The following is a 26,435-nucleotide window of genomic DNA, read 5'->3' as shown; positions in this document are numbered from 1 at the left end:
TTAGTGGTAAGGAGTTCCACTAGTCCCTATATCTTAAACTGGGTAACATAACTTAATTGCATATTATTTATATTATAATGTCACTAAAATGTACCTATCTCTTAATTGGTTTCTCTAAATCTGGTGTATTTCTAAGAACTGAACATTTATTTACTATCTGATCATGTGTTTCCACTCTATTTCAACAAAATGAACTAAGAACAAAGTTATTTTTCTGCCCAAACCATAACCTTCTATAAATTACCTTCTTAATCGTGGTTGCATTAGGAACAGAAGAAAAAATATGCGGGGAAAAGGTTTAACATCTGCATTTCTTTTATCCATGTGCTCAGCCCCTAATGCTGCTTCTGGCAATTCAGACTTCAGAGAATATGTAGGTTCCTTCAAATTACAGCATTATAAACATTTTCTGCCTTACTGATTACTACAAGTATAAAATGCCCGTTCATCATGGAGACTATTCTGAAAGTAATCAAAATCCTGTCATTGTCAAGGTCCATGACTAGAGGACAGAGACTGTCGTATGGAAATATGTAATGCAGCATTTTCCAGCGTAAACAGGAATTAATCTTTGATGTATTGAGAATATTAATCATTATTCAAATAGAAATTCCACAGCAATGCAACTGGAAGAGGCCTGAAGAAAGGAGTCCATCTACCATTAAAGTGGTTATTGATTGAAGGTTAATGTTGTGTGTCTGGGAGATCACTCTGCATCCTTTGTCTAATCAAATAAGTGCAGAACTGAATGACTGACTAAACTGCTTGGCTAACTATTCATCTTACTCAATATGGGATATCAGCATTGATTGTTTAAAGTAAGCCAGTGCCTTTAAATCCACAGCTCTATGTCAACTGGAAATGGTCATATATCCACATGTACCTACCAGAAGAAAGTTGATACTTTTCTTGCCTTGCTCGCATTCAAACTGTGAACCTCTATTGCTTATTGCCTTTTAAAAAAAGGTTTCACCCCTTTTTTTTCTTTTCCTGTGAACAGAATAATTTATATACTGTTATATGGTACTGTACATTTCTGTGTGATATTCATAAAAAAGAGAATGACAAGGCCGGGTAAATGCTCCTGAGCAATGGAGAGTTGGAAGTAGCCTAGAGAGCATGCTCAAATATAGGAAGACTCAAGCTGTCTTGGGCTGCAGGCAAAAGATATGGAGACCCTTGGGGTAAGAGCTAAGCCAAGCAGTGAGCACGCAGCACAGGAGGCAGAGGAAGGCTGCTAAAAACAGGCAGTGAAAATAGAGCCAGTTTCCCAGAGTGACAAAAAAATGTTCTTAGGGACACAGATAGACCGTGCATAGATAGCTGCAGCCCAGGAAAACCACTGAGTTTCTGGAATGAAGCTGGTGATGAGGCTGGGGGCAGAACTATGGTGCAGCGGGAAAGGTTTCCCTTTTATTTTCCTTCTGTCTTACTATCCAGTCAGAGTTTTCTATACCTTCAAATTAGAAAGACAAGATGAAGAGCTATAATCTAAGCACATAAATTAAATGGCTGTCCCTAAATGCTCAAGGATAATACAGGAGTTAACACAGCATTTCAGGGCACATAAATGAAAAGCCGAATTAAAGTCTGCATAAAGTAGGTTGTGTAAATATCATACCAGTCTAGGAGTTGACAGTGTCAACTTGTCAGCTGATATTTCCTCTGCTCTGGTACATTCTCAGTGGATTGACGATTCATTTCACTGTTTTTCTAGCTTAAGCCTGACCTTTATTCCTCAAGGGCCAAAATGAATTGTGGTGCAATCTTCTAGAAACATCAGTAGTGAATGTCTTGTGTCTTATTGTTAAAACAGAAAGAAATACATGAAAAGAAGTGATTCCAAATGAATATTTTGGTGCTGTCTTTTTGTTGTGTGACCTGAATTTAAGCTTTTAAGCTATGTTATACTAAAGTCAGTGACAGTTTAGAAATTATAACAAACATTTTTTATCCCCTTATCCTTTGTGGCAATAATAACTAGTCTGTATAATATAAATTTCATTTGCTGTGTACCTTTTGATGAGTTTAATTGTTGCAGGACATAATTCATAAAACACTGAACATTAGTCTGTCTGAGTAAAGAACCTATTTGCATGGTAATGAAACCTTCTCTCAAATAATCAACAAGCTAATGAGACATTCTGAATGACCCAGGATTATATGTTGGTTATTCTTGTAATTTAGATCAAACACTGCTGATAAATATAGGAGAAAATCCTTAATTGAATGTAAACATTCAAACACGAAGAGAGAAGAAAGTAGTCTAAACCAAAATGAAAGGAAAAGAAGAAAGAAGTCCTGAATTGAAGTTACTCCAGCTGAGATGATTGTATAGAAGGCAGAAATGCACTGTATTAGTGTCTATTGATTCAGGCACAATAAAGTTTCTCCCTGATTGCTTATTGAGCTATATAAAGGCTTTCCAATGGACATAGTAGCCAGATTTCTCCCTTAAAAAGTGTCTGCATTCAACATCATCTCTCCTTTTGTGTACTTGCTTGGTCAAATATCTGGTGTCAGATACCAATTTATACAAACAGCCTCAGAGATTCCTTTCCTTTCAGATCTCCTGTAAAAAAAGCTTTTCAATTTTCTTCATAAAGGAACAGCATTATAAAGACCAGAAGATACTCCAAGGAACATGTATGATATCTGAGTATATTCTCTAAGATAGATGCAAAATTATATGTTTATATTGTGCTTCATTTTTATTGATATACATTTATAATGTAGCATGAATACAGCTTTTAAGGAAAAAAAAATAGAGAAAGAAAATTACATTTGAAAATATGGACACTAACCCTGAGCCCCTGAACTTGGCCACACCCTTCTACTTGATACCTTCAGTGACCAGCTGCTGGAGTTTCATGCTTCCTGACACAGGAAGCATGAAACATATTTTCACATGTTTATGTTTTCTTTTTAATATTGCCGGTTGTCTCCTGTTCTCCCTCATATTCAGTTATGGATCATGCTGCTTGTCCTGCTTTTGTGTGAGTACACTCAAAATGGAGAAAACAGTTACCACAACAAATAGCTGGTTGGTTCTGTAGCTGAACATATATGAGAACAGAGAACAGCAGAAACTGAAGAGAAAGTGTTTGTGATAATACCGAGAAACTCCAGACAAAGAACATTCTCATATAGATAATATTAACATATAAATCCTCATTTAGAGAAATTTTTAGTTTCTTTAGTAGTATGATGACTTTGGTATAGGAATGCTTCATAAACAAATTAAAATATTAATTTGTAGAAAAATAGTAGAAAAGTCTGTTGATTGTTTTTTGTTTGTTTATTTTTAATTTTAAAGGAAGCAGTAACTAGTTATTAAGATACATTTGTCAATGTATTAACGTACATTTGTCAGTGTTTCTGGAGAAAATTTCTGACATATACAGCTTTAAAACTAAGTTTCTTGTATTTTATGCATGCAAACTTCTGCCTGCTACATATATATATTTTGCACAATGACGTGTTACTCATTTCTCAAGACGCTGTAGCATATTATATATCAACCTAAGGGTTTGGCCATTACCTTGATACATGAGATTCATTTTGCTGGTTGTGAGTGGTATGGTTGCTACAGCTGTGTGAATCACGAGCAGATTTTAAACAAGAGGATAAAAGTTCAATTTTTTTAATGCAGTAATGTTATCCTGTGGCCATTCGTCTGTGTTCTTGAGCAGTCTCTTTAAACGTGTGCTGCATGATAGTCAGTTGAACAGGAATGTGATTTTCCTCAGCAAGGGTAGAAGTATCTGTTTTGGCACACTTGGCACAGGAAAGACACGGATCTGTCGCGGATGATCCAGAGAAAGGCCATGAAAAAGATCAGAGGGATGGAACTCCACTCCTAAGAGGAAAGGCTGAGAGAGTTGGAGCTTCCCAGCCTGGAGAAGAGAAAGCTCCAGGGAGACCTTATAGCAGCCTTTTGGTACCTAAAGGTGGCTTATAAAAAAAACGGGGACAAACTTTTTAGCAGGGGCTGTTGTGATAGGACAAGGGGTTATGGTTCTAAACTGAAGGAGGGCTGATTTAGACTAGATGTAAGGAATAATTTTTTTACAGTGAAGGTGGTGAAATCCTGGAACAGATTGCCCAAAAAAGATGTGGATGCTCCATCTCTGGATGGACAGGGCTCCAGACCAGGTTGGACAGGTGACCTTTAAAGGTCTCTTCCAGACCAAAATATTCTGATTCTGTGATATAAGAACATCTTTTCAACAGATAAAAATCTTTCCTCTGAGTAACACTTTTCTTGCACATGGCTTGTGCAGGATCAGAGGTCTGGACTGAGGGAAGCGCAGTTTTCAGGCACAGGATGGAGACCAAATATCATGAGACCCCGAAGTAACATAAGATAGAGTCTTCGACCTGTAAACTCTATTGCCAAATTTGAAATTGACAAATTTTAACCTCTTTTACTATGATAATAAACTCATCCTGTTTCAAAGAGGGTTTTGAAAATGATCAGTGGAAAGGGCTTTCTGATCCATGGCACCCCTTCTGCAACTTCTGTATGATACAGAGTCATTCATAACCCCCTCAGCTGAGTTGTTCCTGCCAAGAGGAAAATTATGAGTAGATAATGACTCAGTACATCCATAGATCACATACTGCCTGTACCGTCTTAGGAAAAAGTGGCTGTGAGAAGACTAAACAAGGAATTAACTCAACATGTGATTAATGTTATTTGTGTTCTGGCTTTTTTTAAACAGTGGAAGATGTCCTGTTAATAAGATCAGAAACATTATAGAAATATCCATAGATTTGATTTATTTATATATTGCAAAAAAGTCATTAGGCAGGAAAGAAGATGAGGAACAAAATAAATGGAAAGTCAAAAAAATCAAAAGCAGCTGTTCAGTTTAGTTTTTTTTGTTTGGTTGGTATTGAGTTTGGGGTTTTTGTGGGTTTTTGTTTGGTTGGTTTGGTTGGGGTTGTTTTTGGTTTGTTGTTTATTTCCACCTTTTAAAATTTGCATAGTTATTCCTTCTCACCTACATTACTCTCACATAGCAATTGATTGTTGCCATGGTCTTCTTTGGATTTGTTTTTACAAAAAAAGCTTTTGTAGCTCACACAAGGAAAGCACCAAGACCATGTACTGCATTATTAAAGAATTTTGTCTGAGAGGAAGAAGAGATATTATAATGCATGTTGTGTTACAGGGTTGTTTATCAAGAAAACTAGTAGAACTTACAAGCGCTTGAACAACATCATTTCTCTTCAAAATTAGCTGTGTCTTAACAGAAGTTTGGACAGATGGCTTTTCTTCCAACCTATATTTTTCTGTGGAAAAGACTAAATTATATCTATGGAGATCATGTTTATGTATTTATGACTAGGAAGTAAAGAGGTCCTTTTGCTACATCTGCCTTTGTCTTTCAATACATATATTCTGCCCTTAAACAATATTAATAACATTCCTACTGTAAATTCCCTCACTGGTAGAATGATATTTAGCTCTTAGAATCCTCAAGTGAATATTCTCCTCCAAAGCTTAAATCTACAAGACTTCTGAAGACACAAGTGGGTAAATACGTAAGTCTTCATAAGATCCCTAAATTTGCATAAAATAAAAGTATATTTGAGGCAACATTTGAAATCTATTGAAGTTGGTGGGAATCATTCAGCTAATTTGGACTTGGTAAATATTTTTCTGGAATTTTTATACGTTGCCTACCTTCTCACAAATTCGTTAATGAGTGGTATTGTTCCAGCTGCTTCTGTTCGCCTCAACTGGTTAGAAAGGAAAAGAAAATCTGCAATCCTGTGATGGGTGTTCAGTTTCTTGAAACTAACTGTTCAGTTGACTAACTGTCTCTGTTTCACAAATGGATCATGTTCTCTCTAAATGACTTCTTAGCAGTGAGATGCCTAATGAAACACAGAAATGTACTGACAAACATTTGAAGGAGGAAAAGGATGTGAACCATGCTTTGTTTTTAAAATGCTTAAAGAAGCATTTGAAATCTATCTGCAGGAACAGGCAAAAGAGAATAATAATACTGTATGAAAGTGAATAGCTGGAAAGCTACCTGTAAGTGTTGACACTAAACTTTTTCATGCCTCAGTTGGATTTTTCTTCTCTACTACTGTGTTTGGAACTGCTCTCACTGCTCAGCATTAGTTTGTCTGTAATATATTGTTGCTATATGTTTCTACTAAGAGTACCACAGAATTAATGGTACAGAGATCTTTAGTGAAACTGGCTGTTAGAATCCTAAAGTGGGTGCAACATCTCACAGAAACTTACAATTTCTGTCTTGCCATATTAATGAGTCTCAGCCAACATTAATGCACCTGGAGGATGTGCCTCTCAAAAGCCCAAGTGCAGAATAAAGGAAGTGGACATTCATTTGAGTTTTAGAGCCCCATGGGACCTTCACAGGTATAAACTTAGCTATAAATTGACAAGTAACCTTGTTTGCCCTCAAGCTGTCTGAAATCTACGAGAAGAGAAGTTTGTCGTGTTTGGGGAAAAAAAGCACTTTAATGGATTGCTATTTATTTAAAACGCAGCAGTGGCACTGTGTTCTGTGTACATACTCTATCTTACTATGGCATGCAAGGGAGTTTAAGCCTACTGGCTACAGACTTTCATAGCCATTCAACCATGCTTCTACATTGCTGAATACTGACCAATATACATTAAATGGTTGCCAGTGTGGCTTTTTTTTTTACAGGAAGGGTAATAAATAACGGAAAACCTTTGCCAGAATAAGCTTGAATTAAGATGTTCTTTTTTTTTTTTTTTTTTTTTTTTTTTATGGAGAATTCAAGGAGTCTCAAATAGTCTGTCATTTTCTCCTGCGGAAAATAGCAAAAAAAGTACCTTTAGAAAATAGACTGAGAGATTTTTCTTGAGTGATCAGATAAGTATCTAGTATAACCCTCAAGTTGCCTGCAAATATTGACAAACTTCTTCCTTAGGATTATACCATTATCTGGTAGTCATGTAGTACTGAATTAACAAGGACCATCTAGAAAGAAAAGGCTTTTCAATGTTGATGCTTTCATGTATTAGCTCCCTTTTTTTTTCCCCTCTGACCACTTCCCACACTTTTTCCCTCTGCCAGAAGCAAGTCAGAAGTGATTTTAATTGACATTAATTCTGACACCATATCAATGAAGAAGAACAAAAGCACTAGAGGTTTCAGGTAAAAATTGATTGTTCCTATTCAGATAATTATCACTTGTCCATCAGGACAAAATTTGCTCTATTTTTATGTTTCTTGAGTAGGGCATTAGAGTGGGATACTGTTCCATTGACTTATTCCTGGGTTTTGGGCAAGCCACTTCCTCATTAACATGAATTACAGATATAATTACACTTAACTTCCTTTTTTTGGGATCAGTAAATAGAAAGTGCTATGCTGTTGTTCAGTTTAATTTTTAGATTTTACCCTTAAATCACCTTTCAAATAGTTTCATGTAGTATGTAACTTATTATAAAGCGTGGATTTTTTTTGAAAACTGTCACATCATTTTACCTAGAATCTTGCTAAAGTTGATAGATACGGTTATAGATATAAGCAGATGATTGGTTTGATTTTTCTGTCTTTCTTTTCCTCGAAAACATTGACTTGAATTTGTAAATCAAGTAAGAAGACAACCATGATCAACATTTATACAATAGAGATGCTGTACATTACAGCTGGACTTCTAACACTGAGATTTTGAAAGTTCTCTTTTGTATTATATTTAAGACACTACTTGTAACTTGACTGCCTTGGGTTTGGCTCTGCCAGAGACATTTTGTAAGAGTTTTTACAAGTTCTTTGATTAAACTTTGCATATGTTATAGGGTTTACATTTACAAAATCATGATAAAGTTGAATTTTTTTTCTATTTGGTTTACAAACCTTGTACTGCAACACACAGTGCTTGTAAATAAGAGACATGCTTGTGAAGGACACTTTTCCGAACTGCTGTAGTGAAAGTAAATATAATCATGAGATTTCAGGAACCTAGTTTCTACCAAATCATGAAGCAGGGGTGATTATAAAGTACTTCTTCCTGAAAAGAGCAGTCATAACAGCAATAAACCACAAAGTCTATTTTTTTAGATTTCATAAAGCTTTTCCTTCTTAAAGAGATTTGTGTGGAAAGTTTCACATCTTGTATTTCATCTTTACAGCTTATCTGTTACTAATTAAGATATAGAAAAGTAGAATATCAGGCTGTTTTATAACTGATTCCAGGTTTCTGTGATTTTTGCTCAAGGAAAATTTCTCTATAATCATAAATTCTTGAAAAATTTACATGAAAAAACAAGAATTGTTTGTAGAACAAACATAAATAAATCCTGTTGTGAATGTTCCTTAGATAACTGCTAAAGAATTTCAAAAGCAATTGCCCCGGAGTATTTGCTGCTGGTCCTAATGTAGTCATAGGATATCAGCATCAATCAGCACTATGAATATTTTCTAGGCCAGGATGAAGAAAATAATTACAAAATTAGTCTAAACTGCTGTCCTTTCCCTCAAAATGCTTCAATGGCTAGAAACAAAAGAGAATTGTTCACTTTGATATGCTGGATTCCTGGGAAAGACATATTGAAAGCAAACAATAAAGAAAAAGGTTAATATCCATGTCTCCACCCTAATACTCAGTAAGTGTGCTAAGAAATGACAAGTGGGATTTCACTTGCAATATCTAAAATGGTGTTTGTTCAAATGAACATGTACAATATTTGATATGCACCCCATAATATAAAATGCAGAAGAAGTTTGCACATTATTCCTTTTGTATCCATCATCTTTATAGTTCCTTTGGCCTTATTACACTCACTCCCCTTTAAATGGTTGTTGTTTGCCTTCTAATATACACTAAGGCTGTGACTTCCTATTGCATTACACAGTTTTTAGTTGGTGTAACACTGGTGAAACTAATTCTGGTGTTGCCTTTGAGAAAGGTTCCTAGCCTTTTTACTTCAGCATTTTTACCTAAAAATTTTGTGAAGCTTGAACTGTGCATGGTAAGAGTGTGACGGAATAACAGACCACCAAAATAAAGCAAAGATAGATGTGATAGGAGCCACCTCCCACATTTTGCATTTCGATAGTGAGATTGATGGCTTTTTTCCAATTCAAATGAGCACAGTTGCAATTAGTCTTTATTATCCAGACAAAAAGCAAATGGTGAATCATAGCTTCATATCCTAGAGTGTTTGTTATATAATACCTATTGAATTTCATTTGCATGCCGTATGCATATATTTGTTACACTGAAAGCTGATTACCCAATTTCTTCTCAAGTCTTTGAAGGCACTGTGCCAGCCCTTCCTAAAGTTTGCAATCATATTGTTTTTGACAGTCAGGAGAGTTTGAGATTTCGGTATTAATTACTCTGTTTACATAAAAATGAGCTTTATATCATTTGTGTATTCCTATTATATGTATTTTAGAAATTACAGAGTAATTACAGCAATTGCTTAAGCTGCATGTGGTGTCTAATTTAATTTAATAAGATGCAGCTACATCATTTTTCACATCTCATAAAACTAGATGTCTGAGAATGAAGTCATAATGAAGTGTTGTAACAGTATGTAACAGAGTTCTAAAAACGTTATTTGTTTACTTAATGATAATTATTTATATAGTTAAGAAATAGTGGTATATTTGTCTGCATATATAAAGTATGTGAATGATTACTACTTTTTACTTTACTACTTTACACAAAGAAATGCATGTTACCTTTTTCTTCCGTGTAGGGCATAGCCTTTACCACTTTCAGTCCAGTTATATTAGCTATTGTCTGTGGCAATGCATTTTAGTAAGCCAAAAGGGATGGCCATTTGTCAGACTTGACAAGTGGTGGTTGAATAATAACTTTCCTGTAATGCAGACGCTTTCCTGAATGTTTAAGTGCTGGTGGTTTGAACATTACAGCTCACCAAATTTTAATTGATTTGAGGTTCACTGATTCACTGACCTCTAAGTAAGTGCCAGAACACACTGGGGGTTTATTTTCTTTTAGTTGGCTATCCAGATGGATTTGCAGTCAAGTATTTGATTGCTGAATGTCTTATTGGTACCCCAGAAATGCACATCCTGCTCAAATACATAAAGTCAATCTCTACACTAGGGACAAACAATCCATATATCCAAGAATACTGGTTTTAGCTGTGTGTGAAGTACAGGAAGTGTAAATATTGCTTAGGGAGGGAAGTACCTGAACAGCGAGATGTAATGTTTCTCAAGGCTTGATTGCATGGGTTAGGAGGGTAGGTTTTACAGGCAGACAGTTGCAGAATAAGGATGAAACTCTGGCACATGGTAGAGCTAATGTTGTCCAAGTATTCTTAGAATCATGGAATCATAGAATCAACTGGGTTGGAAAAGACCTCCGAGATCATCAAGTTCAACCCTTGGTCCGCTACCACCATGGTTACTAGACCACGGCACTAAGTGTCACATCCAGTCTCATCTTAAATACCACTAGGGACGGAGAATCCACCACCTCCCTGGGCAGCCCATTCCAATGTCTGATAACCCTCTCTGTAAAAAATTTTTTCCTAGTATCCAACCTAAACCTCTCCTAGCAGAGCTTAAGACCATGCCCTCTCGTCTTACTGACAGCTGCCTGGGAGAAGAGACCAACCCCCACCTGGCTACAACCTCCTTTCAGGGAGTTGTACAGAGTGATGAGGTCTCCCCTGAGCCTCCTCTTCTCCAAGCTAAACAACCTCAGCTCCCTCAGCCTCTCCTCATAGGACTTGTGCTCCAGTCCCTTCCCCAGCCTTGTTGCTCTTCTCTGGACCTGCTCCAGCACCTCAATATCCTTCCTGAACTGAGGGGCCCAGAACTGGACACAGTACTCCAGGTGTGGCCTCACTAGTGCTGAATCCAGGGGCAGAATTACTTCCCTGGTCCTGCTGACCACACTGTTCCTGATCCAGGCCAGGATACCATTGGCCTTCTTGGCCACCTGGGCACACTGCTGGCTCATGTTCAGCTTCCTGTCAATTGCTACAGTTAGTCTGGCAGGCTGAGCAATTTTTCCATTTTCTACTCATGCTTCATAGCTCTAATTCAAGAATCTGTGAAAGGGTCATGGCAACCTGTAGCTATGTCCTTTAGTTCTTAAACCACGAAGTTTGATTTCTGTTTCTTTGTCTTGAAAACTTTCCTGTTTTCATGCACTCAAATCCTCAAAAAATCCATTTTTTTCAACTTCCTGTTTTTGTCTCATTTTGGCTTCAAGACATGTAGACATTCCTTTCTTTTTCTTAATTTTAAGGAGAAATGAGAATATAAGCTGTTCTGTGTTCTGTGACCAAATAGGAAGCATCGTAGTAGCTTACTTCTCAGTGAAAAAAAAAATTAGCAAAAAAGACATTTTGTTTTCTGTTTCAGAGAAATCAGCCAAAAACGTTATGCTTTCTTTACTGACATCAGTGAAGGATGAAAAAATCATATAGAATAATTTAATTACTGACCTCTTTTGTGTGTGTGAAATCTCAATGGTTTCCTTGTGTGCCATCATTTATGATTGGAAAATGCATTTTATGTAACATTTCCTGTTTAGACTGGAGTAATCTATAAGGTTTTTTCTGGAGGTTTCTAGAACTTGTTCCTCCCATGAGACACTTCAAAGTCAATAATAACCATGTGGGCAATAAGTGAAGGGACTAAAGATTGTAATTTCTTTCATCTAGACTGTCAGAATACTTTGGCATAAAAGAACCAGATAATGGAAGTATGGATAAATAATTTTGATTTTGCTTTGTATCCTTATAGAAGAGATTATATAATAGTTTTAGACATTTTTAGAAGAAACAGATTCAAATAGGAATAGATAAGAAGTATTCTTTGTATTATGATTTTTTATAGCTACTTTCTGGAGAACAGTGCAGTCGTGTCTTCCCTTTCAGATATTCAGAGGTTAACATATTCACAAAGATCAGCCATTTACACAGAAAACTCTTTAACTGATAAGCAAGGAATGGTTACAATGGCAAGTACCCAACATAAAACAAAACTGTAATTTAGACGTTTAATTATTCCCACAGTGCATGAAATTTTCCTGCATAAAAACATTGCTTCACATAACAAAACTGCTTTAGCTATTTCTGTGTGCTTTATCAGTTACTCACACTGCTTGGTGAGTTAATGTTTACATTCATGACATTTATCATTAATGAAGCCAAACATTGCAGCATATAAACACATATATATATAAATATATAAATATAAATATAAATACATATATATAAATGAATAGGCAAGCTGTAATAAGTTGGCTACTCTTTGCAGGTTATATGCATTTCAAGTGTGAGAAAAAGCCCTTTATATTCTTCTTTTCCTGTAAATTAATGTACTTTTGTCTTGAATTTTAGTGGGCTTTGGTTTTTTTTTTTTTTACAGCAATCCAGTGCTGTGTGTGCTGACTTAAGCAGTGTGTACTAAAATTCACACAGGACTGGAGTAGTTAAATAGTGAACTTCATGATACAATAAGTCATAATTAAAGTGTATTTGATATTTACCTACCAGTGGAGAAGGGACCAGGACAGGCAGTTTCAATGTTCCTCATTGTTCAGCAAGGGGCTTGGGTGTGAGTTGAATCTCTGTAATGTGGAGCTGGCTTACAACTGTAAGGTCAGACAGCATAATTATTAATATGGTGGTTACTTTGATTAATTTGCTGTACACTGTGCTTTTCACATTTAATACACAAAATATACAGAAGAGAAGAAGAAATACATGATAGAAAAAGAGTGTTTTATTACAGCTAAAGGATTTTGCTGATTTTCCAAATTGTCAGTGTGGTGTACAAGTAAAGTGAAAAAATTTGAGTATAAAAATAAATATATTTTTTTAAGATCTGTTTCCAATTCTCTGTTTTCAAGCTACCTGATCTGGCCCAATCCTAAAGACTATCCATTTTAGGTAGGTAAATAAAATAAGTTCAAAAATAGAGTGAGACCGAGCGATGTAAACAGGAGTATTTTATAATTACTCGGTTTCAGGAAGAAAAAACTTTGTAACAAATATTATCTCTATATACTATATGGAACCTACACTGCAATGGAGAGAAGTTTCTGATAAATTCTTCTTTGCCTTTGTACTCACTTCTTGCTCTAGACAGTAAAATGCTACAAAATTATTTCACATCTACAGTTTGTGCTATTACGTACCGTGTTATAAGCTTTTGCAAGAAATTTGCCAAAATAACACAGGTCTGTGTTGGTAATGGGCTTAAGCGTGTTTTTTTCTAACTTAGCTATGATTTTCTATTGCATGTATTAGTAATATATTAACTTGTAGGTATTCTATTCTGCTTTAAACCTGTATATATGGGTGTATATATATATATATATATATATATATATATATATATATATATATACACTATATGTGTACATATGCTTGTAATATACAGGTAGTAGGTCTATATTTTAAATATATATATGTATATATGTACCTATACACATTTTTAGATATAAAATAGTTTCCATTTTTAGCATGGAGATATATTTTTATTCATACTGGGAAAAATCATTAGTTCCTTAATCAGGCAAATTTTTGCAGTGAAGTTTGACTTACTGAGAATTTACTCTGATGATTGCCCTATGTATTTAGACAAATACTATTGTATTCTCTTATCTTGAAAACATGTAAAAGTCACTGACCAAAAGATAGAGAAGGAAATATGTTAAGGTTGCTGTGTAAGTTTTATTCCTTTTAATATATTTGAAATAATTTCTTCAGTTCTTGAGAAAACAGATTGTCTAAGCTCATTTCATATGCTAGAAGTTCATAAGAGAAGTCATTAACACTTTATTTTGAGAAAGATGATGACACCAAATTCAGTTTTTCAACAGGGATGTTATATGAGTTCCAGCACCATTTTTCTTGCCAAGACTTGAATTCAGATTCTGTTTCATTTGTGAAAGCTTACAATGTATGTAACAAATAAAGCTGTAAATAAATTTCAAACCCCAGCTTTTATTTTTGGTGATAACAATATCAAATATCGCACTAATAGGAATGTTCCGTTAGGTCTTAGCAACCTGGAAAAAAGCTTGCCAAAAGGCTCATTTTTGCCTGACCTTTCAGAAGCTGGTAGATTTCTTATAGCTTTTTATATACCTGTATTCCTAAAGTCAAACTGTATGGAAAAAAACAAGAGAGAATTTAGTCTACTCCCCGTAAATGAAGCTGGAAGGTTATGATTTCTTTTCTTCCAAACTAAAACTGATCCAAACATATTTTGCCTTACTCTTAGGGAATTAAAAAGGAAAAAAAAAAATCACTAAACCCAAAAGGAACTACAGTCTCATGCAAATAAAATTTGCTGAAGTTTTATGTGTGATGATAACTCCTAGCATTTCTTCCTCCAAAATTAAATCTTATTCCTTGGTGAATTATGCATCATATGACACTCAAAAAGAAGAGCAGTGAAGTCTCTTCTCTCATTGGACTGTGAAAATGCCTCAGGAAGTCAATGTACATTCTTATATGCACTTCCTGATCTCCCCCTGACATGCCCTCACAGTAGGATGAGGAGATCCTTACAGCTCAATGTTTTGATTAACCACCTAATTCTGAACTTTTTTTGAGGATGTCTTTATTCATTTGGAGATCTGGTAAGCACAGCCTGAGCTCTTCTTCTGTGCTAGTCCTCTCTCGGAGTGTCTTTTAAGGGTCAGGCTGTTCCTTTCCATGGTACTTGTAGAAGATTTTTCATAGAAAAACTGGCTGTGTTAGCTCTTCAGTGTGGTCAAAGATCAGGATGTTGTGAAAAAAAAGATGTGAGTTGTGCTTGGTGGTTTTAGCTTTGTCACTGAATTGTTTAGATGTTGTTCAGTTTACTGAGATACCCATTTTGACTTCCTGTTTGGAAAGTAGATAATTCTACAGAAGCAGGCATGATCTGATAACGGTTAGGCTGCTTGTATAGTAAACTCCAGCTGCTTCATAATACAGACACAAAAGCTGTGCATTTGACTTACTTGAACACAGAATTAAAGTGATGTTCTAAAAAAAAAATATCACTGGTACAAAACCTCTTTCATTAGATAATTTTGTCCCCTCTTGGAGCCAGATTTATCCCATGTTGTTTAGCAGTGAAAAGAGGAAGACCTTGGGGAGGCTGGCAAAGTTCCCCTCAGAGCTTTTTTATTTGCATCTTATATTTGCCTGATTCCCTGGTACAAATCAGAAATCTCTTGTGTATCAATAGGAGCTGGAGAAGCTGCTTTGATTCTTCTTACTACAGGAATGACATCATCCGTGACATAGATATAACTTCCACTGATGCCAACCTGAGTTTGGTGTTAGCATTGATCTTGCATTTTATCTTTGACACTCAATGAGTGCCTACAGCATGCTATCAGGAAAAAAGAATAATTTTTAGGATTTAATTAGGTAGCAAGGTTTGACAGACTTCCCATTAGAAATAATGGGAAGAGTCCGATTCAAACAGATCTCTCCCTAGTCCCTGATTTTATAAATAATAGTTACAGTGTTAGGATTAAGATCCTGCTTAGAAAGGTGGGAATTAACAAAGTGAAGAAACAGTTGCAAACACCTGTAATCGATAAAAAAAGTTAAGTGACTAAAAAAGGTTTGTTTTGGCAATAGTCTGGAAAGAGTCAAAATCTTATTTTCAGCATAAGAATAGAAGTAGTCCCCAGATCTGGGATAAAACAATTCCACTGATGACAGTCCTGTTAGGCAGGAGTCTCACTCATTCTATCTTTAGCTGAATATAACATTGAATGTCAGCATTCTTAGCTGAGATGACAGCTTGACTTTGGGTGGGTAGACAGTATAAGTTCCTATCACAATTTTTTTCTTAATGTTCATCTACACCCCCAGAGATAAATTTTTGAAAAGCAAAGAACAAAACACAAGGATTTTTGACTGTAAAGGTTAGGTTTGTTTTTATATTCCCAAAATGCTAGAAAGGTACCTATGCTTTCAAAAATAATTACTCGTTGGAAGAAAACATGTTCTTTTAATCTCTTAGTGTGAGCTACCTTTTTTGTTTTGAGGTGTAGAGGTACGAGAATAATGGAGAGCAGGGCAAGGTTAGGCATGGGCATGAAAGGTCACTATAGTCACAAGCTAACAGATCAGAAGAGCTAGAACTATAACCACAGAGGTACAACAGTTAAAACTTTGCTGCCTTCTTTCCCCTTTACCTAGACTTTTTGCAGAATCAGTCTTCTTTATTCTAATCTGTATATAAGGATCTGTACAGACAGTAAAAGCTTAGGTCTTAGTTTGTCAATTTGTCACTTTTCAGCTGTTGATGTACGTGAAAAATTGAACTATAACTACCATGAAAAATCTTTATTAATTGAGAGTAGTTTCAAGAGACAATATAGAAGGTTGGTTCTCTCATGAGTACCAGATATGTGTGTTGATTAATCTTGGGTGTTTGTTGGCATGGGTTTTTTACTTCATGAGTTTGTATTATTATTTCTACTTATACAATATTTTTTTCACTATTTTATTTTTCATAAATAAATGTTCATTTATGAAAATTTTGGGAGAAGAGCTGATAACATTTTAAAAGTGTGCCAAAGGAAGCAATAACAAGAAATATAATTTCTTGTAGATAATTTCTTTTTCATTGTGTTTTCATTGTGTATCTAGAAAGACTAGAAGAAATAACATTATTATGCATAAATATAATGGATCTGATAAGTATATACCATTTAATACAGCAATTGGTGGTTCAAGCAATTACAAAATACAAGCAGTTGCAAAGTAGGGGGTGTGTCTAATGCAGCATCAATTAGATCAAGAGATTGGAAGACTATGTTTATCTTTCTCGGAGCTATTGGACAAACCACTTAAACTTGCTCAATTCTGTAAGGTAACCAACTGTTAATATATAACAAAAACAATACCTTGCTACTTTAGTGACTAGTAAGAGAGCTATATAAATATTTCAAATAAAAATTATTTCAGATAATCCACTTCTCCCTCCACCTCCAAATTTAGGAAGAGAATTTTTCTCTCTCTCAAAAACTGTTAGTGATTATTCTTTTTTTAGGTGCCTTAAAGAAGTCTGATTTTCATGAAAACTTGCTACTTCTGCTAACCTTAATTTCTATAAATTTAGCACATGTTCCTGATTTAACAAGGGTGCCTTGATGAAAAAGGCAGGTTATAATAAACAAAGATATTTGTCCCTTACACTTCTGCTTTTCACATACTGTAAAACTAAGATTGCCCTCTTTACATTTTTGCATGCTGATGGATGGGTGAACTGACCTTGTGTGGATTAGACCTCTAGGATGGCATACATAATTTTGGAACCTGAAACAGTTAACAAACACTTTATCTCCAGTTAACAAATAAGCTATAAAAAACATGAAATCTGGCCTGAAAGCATGTGTTGCTATTGGAAGACAGTGGGGAAAACATATCTGTGTTTCAATGTGGTTCTTCTGTCTAAATTGTGGTGCTTGATGTGCTCTTTGATCTCTTAGTTCAGTTGGGTATAATGGCCTTCTCTTTTTTACATTCAACAGTAAGGTAATCTGCCAAGGGCAGCAAAATGTGTATTATGTATTCCATTCCTACAATTGGACTCAAATGACTGAAAATGGATACGAACTTTACAGCTTCTGACAAAAAATTCTGCATTGTCTTTGCCAGTAATTAGGCAGAAGTCTGCTTTTACATCGACTGTCTTTTGTCGATGGTGATAACTGGTTAAAAATAATGAATATATTTTGCAGTGACAGTTTACATACTTGTTCTTATTTTTTCATAAGAGGGAATTGTGAAAAGTTGTAGGTCTTGTAGGAATCACTGTAATTTGAGAAATGAGAGCAGCTCTGAAAAAGTCTATTTGCAAGACGTAGTCTATTCAAAATCCAGCTGCATCACAAGTCATGTTTGTGCTGGATATATTCAAAACAGTGAAAGAAACTTTTACTGTATCTGGGACACTGGAAAAAAATTGTAAACATTTTAACATTTGATATTAGGTAAAATCTCTCAGTCTTTATTTCGTGGTTTGGAATTTACTTAAAGTTTACTTGGAATTTTTCCCAAAGGAAAACAAGAGGCAAGAACCTCACCTGATATAAACTGGCATTGCTCCACTGAAATCAAGCAACATGGTGTTGGAAGCAGCTGAGTAATTGACTGCTGCTTTCAGAATGGAGGCTGGTCTTTATTCTGCTACTTCACATATTTGCTTGTTTGTTTATTTATTTATTTATTATTTTTAAATATATGCAGATCTATCACCCTTTGTACTGGAACTAGAATGCTTAACTCATTTATTACCTAAGGTATTTTGTGGTCAAGGGGGAGAGAGGGCTGCAATTTTCTGTGCAAATAGCAGAAGTACTGTACAGTGGAGTGTACTATATCTATTCATCTCATCTAAAGAAGCAGACAGTAAAGAGGTTCAGTTCTGTGACAGCTTAACCATTAATGACAACTCAAACTTGATTTTATTTCTTCACTTTTTTGGTCTGAAAACACTGGAGCTAAGATTTATTATGTCATTGTCGTCTCTGCCTTTCCTCTGTCTCATCTGTATTCTTTACAGAGCCTATAAACATGGGCTGTCAGCAAGCTAAACCTGTCAGATTTCCACTTCCCCCCTCCTCTGTCTGCTACTATGATGCCAGAGAAACAACCCTGCATGCTGCACCCTCACTATGATTCTCATGATCACAACTCATTCATCACTGTGACTTCAAACGCAGCTCAACACATTAGGAAAAAGGTCAGGGATATGAAAGGAAACAAGAAATAAACAACTACCCAGCGGAAGCGGTCGAGCTACAGGAGACGTGGGAGGTAAGATCGGAGCCAATTTCTCTGCCAGCAGCTGTACTGGGCATAAAGTACTTGCTATACAAGTTCTAAGTGTTTTAAGTTGGAGGGTTGTGTAGGGGTTTTCTGCGGCTCCTGGTTTATTTCCCGGCATAGAAGCATAGCGAAAGGATAGAAAACCTTAGTTAAAAATGAGAAGGTTATAAAACTTTTTAAAACCAGAATAAAAATGACAGATTGGTTGCTCAGTGACTAGAAACCTGATAGCATACAAGATTGGACTTGAGAGTTCAAAAAAACATCCTTTCAGTGACGAAAGGACAAGTCCTGCGTTTACTTTCTGAGCCAAACTTGAAGAAGCTTTTGTGTTGGCATGGGGGGAATTTGGTATGGAGGAAAAAGAAATTATTTTATATGAAGCAGTAATATTCCTTTAAGTGGGATCTGCTTCTTCCTATGCTATACTGTCAATGTAGCTAGGTAGTACTTATTTTAAAATTATTCTGACTTACTGATGTCCCTTCTCCATTCTCCTCACTACCACTTTGGTCATTTATCATTGAGCAGGTTTGTTTTCTTGATCATGAATTATGTTTTTTGCCTTTATGCTTTTTTTTCTTCAATTTCTTGACACTTTTCATCAAAAATAGAAATAGCTGTTAACTCTTTCCTTATTTTCATATTGTGAATCTATACTTAAAATATTGATGTGGTACTATGCCAATAATTACTTTCTCTCAGCCAATAAGGTAAAAAAAGAGAGACTGCTGAGTCTAAAATTAATACCTTGTAAAACTCTGTTCAGAAGAGTTTGATATAAAGAAATTAGCTTGCGTAACCATAATGTTTTTTCTCACAAATAGTAGTAAGCTTATCAAGATTTTAGTTTTCAGTTTTATTTATGTATCCAATAATTGGTAAAGAATTTTATATGACCACTGATAATAACATTTTGCACAATAAACATGATGACTTGGGTCAAACTGTTGAGAATATAAATATATTTATTGATTAATAATCTTAAAATAAAATAATTCTGACTGTGCTTTATGTGAGCACAGATTTTTTATGTTCTAACCATTCTTAACATGCTTCTGTCCAGCTCATGTTAAAAGCTTGTTTTTAAGCTTTATGTGTTATTTAAATAAAGAATAGTAAACTGATTATTTGATAATTTTCTTTTACAAAAAAAAAAATAACAGAAACGAACAAAAAAACCCAACAAAACCCAAAAACAAACAAAAACCCTTAGTGAAATTATCAGGCAAACGATAAAACCAAAAGCATCCAATGATTTAGCAGGGAATAGGCCATTTTGTGGAGAACGGTTTCTATGATACCCATTAAATGCAATACTTTGGATGCAACCTTCAAATATTTTAATGCTTGTGCCACTGGCTGTTGAAAGGTGAGAAGGAATACTACTCTACATTTTTGCTCTATTTCACATTCTTTTTGAAGCATTTGGTATCATGCTAAAGCTGAAGACAATTTGGCCCAAAACACTATATACATCTTACAGAGTCACCTATGGGAAGAAACTAGCAGAATTTGCAGAGAAACTTCCTATAATTCAGGAAAGGAACTTTTGCACGTAAAAACAAAATAGAGGACTGCTATATCCCCTACTTCTGCACAAGCATTTGTGTTTTCATCAGTAAATGTCTCTGCTCTCAGTTGCCAATAGGAAGCACTTTTCTCTGGGTTCATCATACTCCATGGATTGATAGTATGGAAATTCATCAAATTTGAACACACTGAATATCCAGCTCTAGTGGGTAGGGGATGTTAAGTTCCCAAAATCAGGTAACTATATTAACACATTGTATACATAACAGTGTAACAATTGAAAAAGGCAAAAACCTGAGCACAAGGAGTTAGGATATTCAGACAAAAGGCAGTTCAACGCTGAGTTCAAAATAGATAAATTCTAGATTTATGTGACCTGTAGGGAGTAAAATAAATTATGGAGAATAAGAACCAGGGATGAAAACATATTAAAAAAGAAAAGCACATTTAAGTTCCCTCAACTTACTGTATGCTGTCAAATCTAAATGCAGCATTGTGATACAGAAGAGTTCTGCACTGACGGGACTCATACTCCAAAATAAGGCAACAAATTATGCTAGAAATTTCAAACTTGTGGAGAAAGAGGTTTGAAAGACACATGGCAGTATATCTGTAAAAGAGGTTATAACTGTAAAACAATTAAAACATAAATGTGAGTGGCTCTTTATGAAATACCTTGAACTGCAATAACAACATCAGTGGCAGTATGAAAAAGGTGATCCTGCTAAAGGAAAACAAAACGGAGGGTAAGATCAGAATAATAACGTAAATTGTGGTAAGAAAATGTGACTATTTTAAAAAATAAATAAATGAGAAATAGAAATCTTTTTTTGAGTTTGACTTGTAAAATAATGTAAACAGTGTTGTTATCTACCACATCACTGCAAACAAAATATAGAGTGGGTGGAGGATGAAAGGAGGAGGAAGAAAAGTCCGGAATCCAGTACTTCCCTCTTTATTGGTGTATTAGGAAGGAGCCAACTCCTAGGCAGTTTATCTCCCAGCATCAAATGAGACTATTTCAGTTATCTTGATCAATACCAGATAAAAATATAGTACAAACCAAAGATTATTTTGCACTGAGATATCAAATATTCTTTTATGTTTCTCTACTAGAGTAAACTAGTAAATATTGAAATTGGCAGACTGAATCTGATAAGTACTTCAAATTTGAAGTAATGTCTTAGAAAAATAAATGAGTATCTTACTTTTCCCTCTTGAATATATAGTAAAGTTTGCATTACATAATGCACTGCTGACAAAATTGATACCAGAGGGCTGCATTAAGCTATGAGAAATTGTCTTTAACTGAAATATGAAAGGCAGCCATTTTAAAATAAGAAAGCTAAGGACAAAAAGGCTATTTGGAAAGTGATCACTTTCAAATGACAACTCATCTCACCAAGCAAAAATTTGTGCTAGCATTCACCATCTAGTAACTATCACAAATGTTATGTGACAGAACTTGCCTGCTCGTATTTGCTCACAGTCACCAAAACTGGACTTGATTTGCCAGGTTGTAAATTAGATTCCTGTAATGAAGATATGTAGGGGTTGGGTTTTGTAGTCCTATACTTCTTAAGGAGGATTGTTTCAGTTGCACAGACTTCACTATCCATGCTAGTGGAATACAGAATTTTATTATATGCTCAGAGAACTCCTGCATTTGTGTAAAGAAAGGCATAATGACTTCATTATGACTGATGGAGTTCAAGTTTGTATATTGGGTATGACAGCTATAATGCTTGCTGTGCACTCAAGTCAATGTTTGCAACATAAAAGGATGTACCATTCTAAGGATTGACATGACCACTAATCCCTTTTTTTTTTATTTTCTGACAATATTTACTTTCCATTTGACAAAGTATTAAAAAACATTATTTACTGTATGGAATTGGAAAAACATTGAAACATATTCAAATTTCTCTTCAGGAACAGCTAGTACTCTTATTTCTCACATGGGAGCCCCTTTATGGGAGTTCTAACTAGGTGCTTCTTCTATTCCAAACTCTGTGGATTTCATGTAGACTTCTTCAAAATGTGAAGTGGATACAAACATTTCATGCTTAAGAAATTCTTAGTTTTTATCAGTGGTGCATAGGAAATCAAGTAAGGTCTTATTTTTACCACAATTTATTAATTCAATGCTATCTATAATGATATTTATTTAATAAGTATGGTGCTAGTCCAATCACTGAGCATATTTAGACATTGAATTTTTTTTCGGTTCCATTTTCCCTACAAGATTTCCATAATTCAAAAGGACTTGTCAGTTCTCTTGCATGTCTCTGGAATAAAAATCACTGTCTAATATCATCAATGCATCAATGCATCAATGTACAATCTTCCGATTGTGCTGCTTTACTTTTCTTTTTCTTTGACCCCTCCAGTGGAGGCAAACCAAAAGTTCAAACAAGATTAGTCCGTTTCAAACTTCTTGAATGAATATAAACGAAGTTATAATTTAGGAAAGAATATATTCTTTTTATAGTTATATTACTTTATTTTTAAAGTCAATGTTTGAAATTGTTTAAAGTCATTCAAGAGTGCCTAGAATACAGTATTTTGTTTCTATTTTCTTTCATATGCTGCCATATGAGGATGTGTAACAGTGCTTGTCATTTTATTTTCTTCAGGTCATAGCCTGTAATATTTTCCCCAAAAAACTATATTAAAAAAAAAAAAAAGAACACCACCAAAAAAACCCACTATTTCCTATAAAAGTCAGAAATTAATTAGTATTGCAAAATTCTACAGAAATTGTAAGAGAGACAGAATAAGTAAAACAATTTTTTTAAAGTACTGTCAGGTAATTTTATAGTTAGTCTTACAAAAATTATGCAAAGCAGTTGGAACTCAAACTACCCACTACATTATGCATTATATTCATTATTGGTACTGTAGTTAATATGTTCTTGACATTCTGTTACCCATTACAATACTGGGATATAATGAGATCTCTTTTTTAGTGCACCAGGTGTAAAAGGTGTATTATTCAGGATTTCTCAGGTAACCATTGGAACTTAGTCAGCTCTGAGATATACTTCTTAATAAGTGGAGATAATCTGCGCCCTGGTGTGTAACTGTTGTGGTTTAATCCCATCCAGCAACTAAGCCCCACATAGCTGCTTTCTCACTCTCCCCCATGTAGGACTAGGAGAGAGAATCAGAAGGGTAAAAGTGAGAAAACTCATGGGTTGAGATAAAGACAGTTTAATAGGGAAAGCAAAAGTTGTGATCAAAAACATAACAAAATGAGGAATTCATTCACTACTTCTCACGAGCAGGCAGAGGTTCAGCTGTCCCAAGGAAAGCAGGGCTCCATCACACTTAACGATGACTCAGGAAGATAAACGCCATCACTCTGAAGGTCCCCCCTTCCTTCTTCTTCCCCCAGCATGATATGCTGAGCATGATGCTGTGTGGTGTGTAATATCCCTGTGGTCAGTTTGTGTCAACAGTCCTGACTCTGTCCCCTCCCAAATCCTTGTGCACCCCCAGCCTCCTAGCTGTTGGAGTGGTGTGAGAAGCAGAAAAGGTCTTGATACTGTGCAAGCACTTATCAGGGATAACTAAACATCCCCGTCTTATCAGTGCTGTTTTCAGCAGAAATCCAAGACATAATCCCATACTAGCCACTTTGAAGAAAATTAACTCTACCCCAGCACAGTAATTTACAACAGTCCTGTACCACATAGAAAACCTTGTATCACATGCCGAGGAGAAAACATATGGTTCAGGTGAACTTTGAGAGAACAAAGAGAACATCCTACCTACCGCATGTCTTGGCTTTAAGTTTTTATATACCAAGATGCAGCACGGAAACAACTTTTGGAGGGAATTAGTAGCTTTCCCTTTCCCTTCATAAGGACTTTGAATGTACCGATGGTGACACTTGCATGGCCAGGAAAGGACAAAATATAACAAAAGGAAGAGATAGATCTAATTCAATGCAGTGATATATTGATGGTTGTGATCAGGACAAGAAAAATTGTCTTTTAATGAAAAACCCACAAAAAACTGTCCGATCCGAAGTAAAACAGGTTTTGTTTTAACTCGGCAGAGCAGGAATCTATTCTTGAGTATTAAGTTGATATGTCGCTGATTAACATGACATATTTCAAGAAATATTAGAGCAACCTTACTACTATCATCTCCAGTGCATGTGTAGTTACCAAAAAACTTGACTGATACATAAATGGTTTCATTTACAAACCATTTTTCTACTCAGTAAATTCTTTGTCAAGCAACTGCTCTTATTCCCTCAAAGTTTAACAGATATACCATTCTTATTTATGACATAAGAAGTGTAAAATGCAACAATTTGGATACATGAACTTATTTAAAATACCACTTTTCCATGTTTTGGTTTAAGAACTATCTCTCTTTTCTAAACTTTTTTTTTAATTTTACTGAACAATGTATTTTTATTTTTCCTTTGTGATACTGTTGTAACCCTACATTAGTATGCAAAAATACAGGGAATAGTACTAAAAATAATAAAGTCCCCCTAATATTATCTTAGAGTATTGCTTCTCCAGAGACATTCTGAAAGAATAGATTATAACAAAATCCACCATTGTCCAGTCTGTTCCTTTGTAGGTGTCCCGAATGTTTCATTAGTGACAATTTGTTTCTGAAATTGCTTCATACTACTTTTTTTTTGCCTGGACATCCAAGGTAAATGCAACAAAAACAAGCTGGACTCAAATATTGCAACATCAGTAGAAGTATTTTCAGATTTCAGATTAATTTTATTTTTACTTATAGTAGTTTGTAATTCAGTGGGGGAAATTTCCTTCAAGAAATTTCTCCAGATTTACTTTTTTTAGTTGTCAACTGTTAATCAAAAGAAAGTCTAAAACAGGAAGCATAAAAAAATGTATAATATTTAAAATTTAGGACAGTGTACCATATAAGTACTTAGAAATACTGATATGAGAAGCTTAAAAAAAAATTATAAACTTCCCAAATTGATGTTTTTTAACATATTTTAAAGAAGTTCAGGACGGGGGATATAACTTGATGCATTCCTTTGAAATATTTATATAGTACCAAATGTATTGCATTTTTAATGGAGAAAAAAAAAGGTGACACCATTGTTTTATTTTTAACTGTTTCTCTGGATGGAACAGTGTTAACAGTGCTTTAGGCATTTCTACATGAGGGACCAACATGACTTGCAGAATATTTTAGTAATGAATACCTATATGGAATAAATTCAGCTGGATTTCAGAGTTTAGACTAAATATTCAGAGATGGAAAAATCAATATTTTGTAATGTGAAAAAAAAATCTTACAAATATAAAGACAATATCAGGATTGATTTTTTATAATTTCACTGTCAGAGACCCTAACTTTACCAAAAAGTGTAGAAATAAAAAAAATTAAGCATTACATAATTAATTTAAATCCTTCTAATTAAAAGAAAAAAGTCTACCTTTTTATATTTTTAAAATGCCTTATTTGTATGCATTTGGATTTTAGAAATGTGTGTCCCTATCCACTAGACGGACTTTGATTCTGACTGGCCTACGAAATACAATTAACTTAAATACCCGCTTTTTTTCCCCCTGTGCTTTTCCAAATATTTTCCAAATTTTTCCCTTCCTATAAAACCATACTAATGAATATATAATCACTGAGTAGCATAATCTTATTTAAGACCTTTCCTTCACTTATTTGTTTTCTGGTTAACATCCTTTTACAATCTTTACACATAGGGTCTGAATTTTCCCCCATTAGACCAAGAGAAATGCAAATGAAAGCATTAGCCATAGCCATCTTTACTATCAGTGTTCAAATTAAAATTCTGTGAGGCTCAGCCATGCTCTTTTTAATTATTCCTGTTCCCAAAGAGATGAATTTTGGGTTTATCTTCATTTATTTATTTTTATTTCTTCTTTTTTCCCTTGTCATCCTAAACCAATCTTGTACCAAATAACCCCAGCACTATACTAGGGTACACCAGTTTAGTTTTATTTGTGTTGCAATCAGAAGCCTCGCTTTCATTTTAGAATTTTCACAGGACATTGCCCTGCATTATATATGTTCATAAAATATAGTTGAGTTTTTCTGTTGGGTTCAGATGAAAATA

At 34.8% G+C, this 26,435-nt stretch overlaps 1 protein-coding gene across 9 annotated transcripts in view; it reads left to right on the top strand.

The window, feature by feature from the left end:
* Positions 1–26,435, top strand: part of CDH12 (cadherin 12) — a 576,725-nt gene that overhangs the window by 255,761 nt on the left and 294,529 nt on the right. For 2 of the 9 annotated variants that reach the window (XM_064662110.1, XM_064662102.1), the window contains exon 1: positions 18,593–18,793. The exons of the other annotated variants lie outside the window; for them this stretch is intronic. The gene's annotated coding sequence lies outside the window, so the exon portion shown is untranslated. Of the gene's footprint in view, positions 1–18,592; positions 18,794–26,435 lie in introns of those variants that run through there. 9 annotated transcript variants of the gene reach the window in all.

Source organism: Pseudopipra pipra, chromosome 1, assembly GCF_036250125.1.
Source record: "Pseudopipra pipra isolate bDixPip1 chromosome 1, bDixPip1.hap1, whole genome shotgun sequence".
Classification (NCBI taxonomy): domain Eukaryota; kingdom Metazoa; phylum Chordata; class Aves; order Passeriformes; family Pipridae; genus Pseudopipra; species Pseudopipra pipra.
Note: the sequence above shows the minus strand (reverse complement) of the source record. Positions and strands in the feature narration are given on the sequence as shown.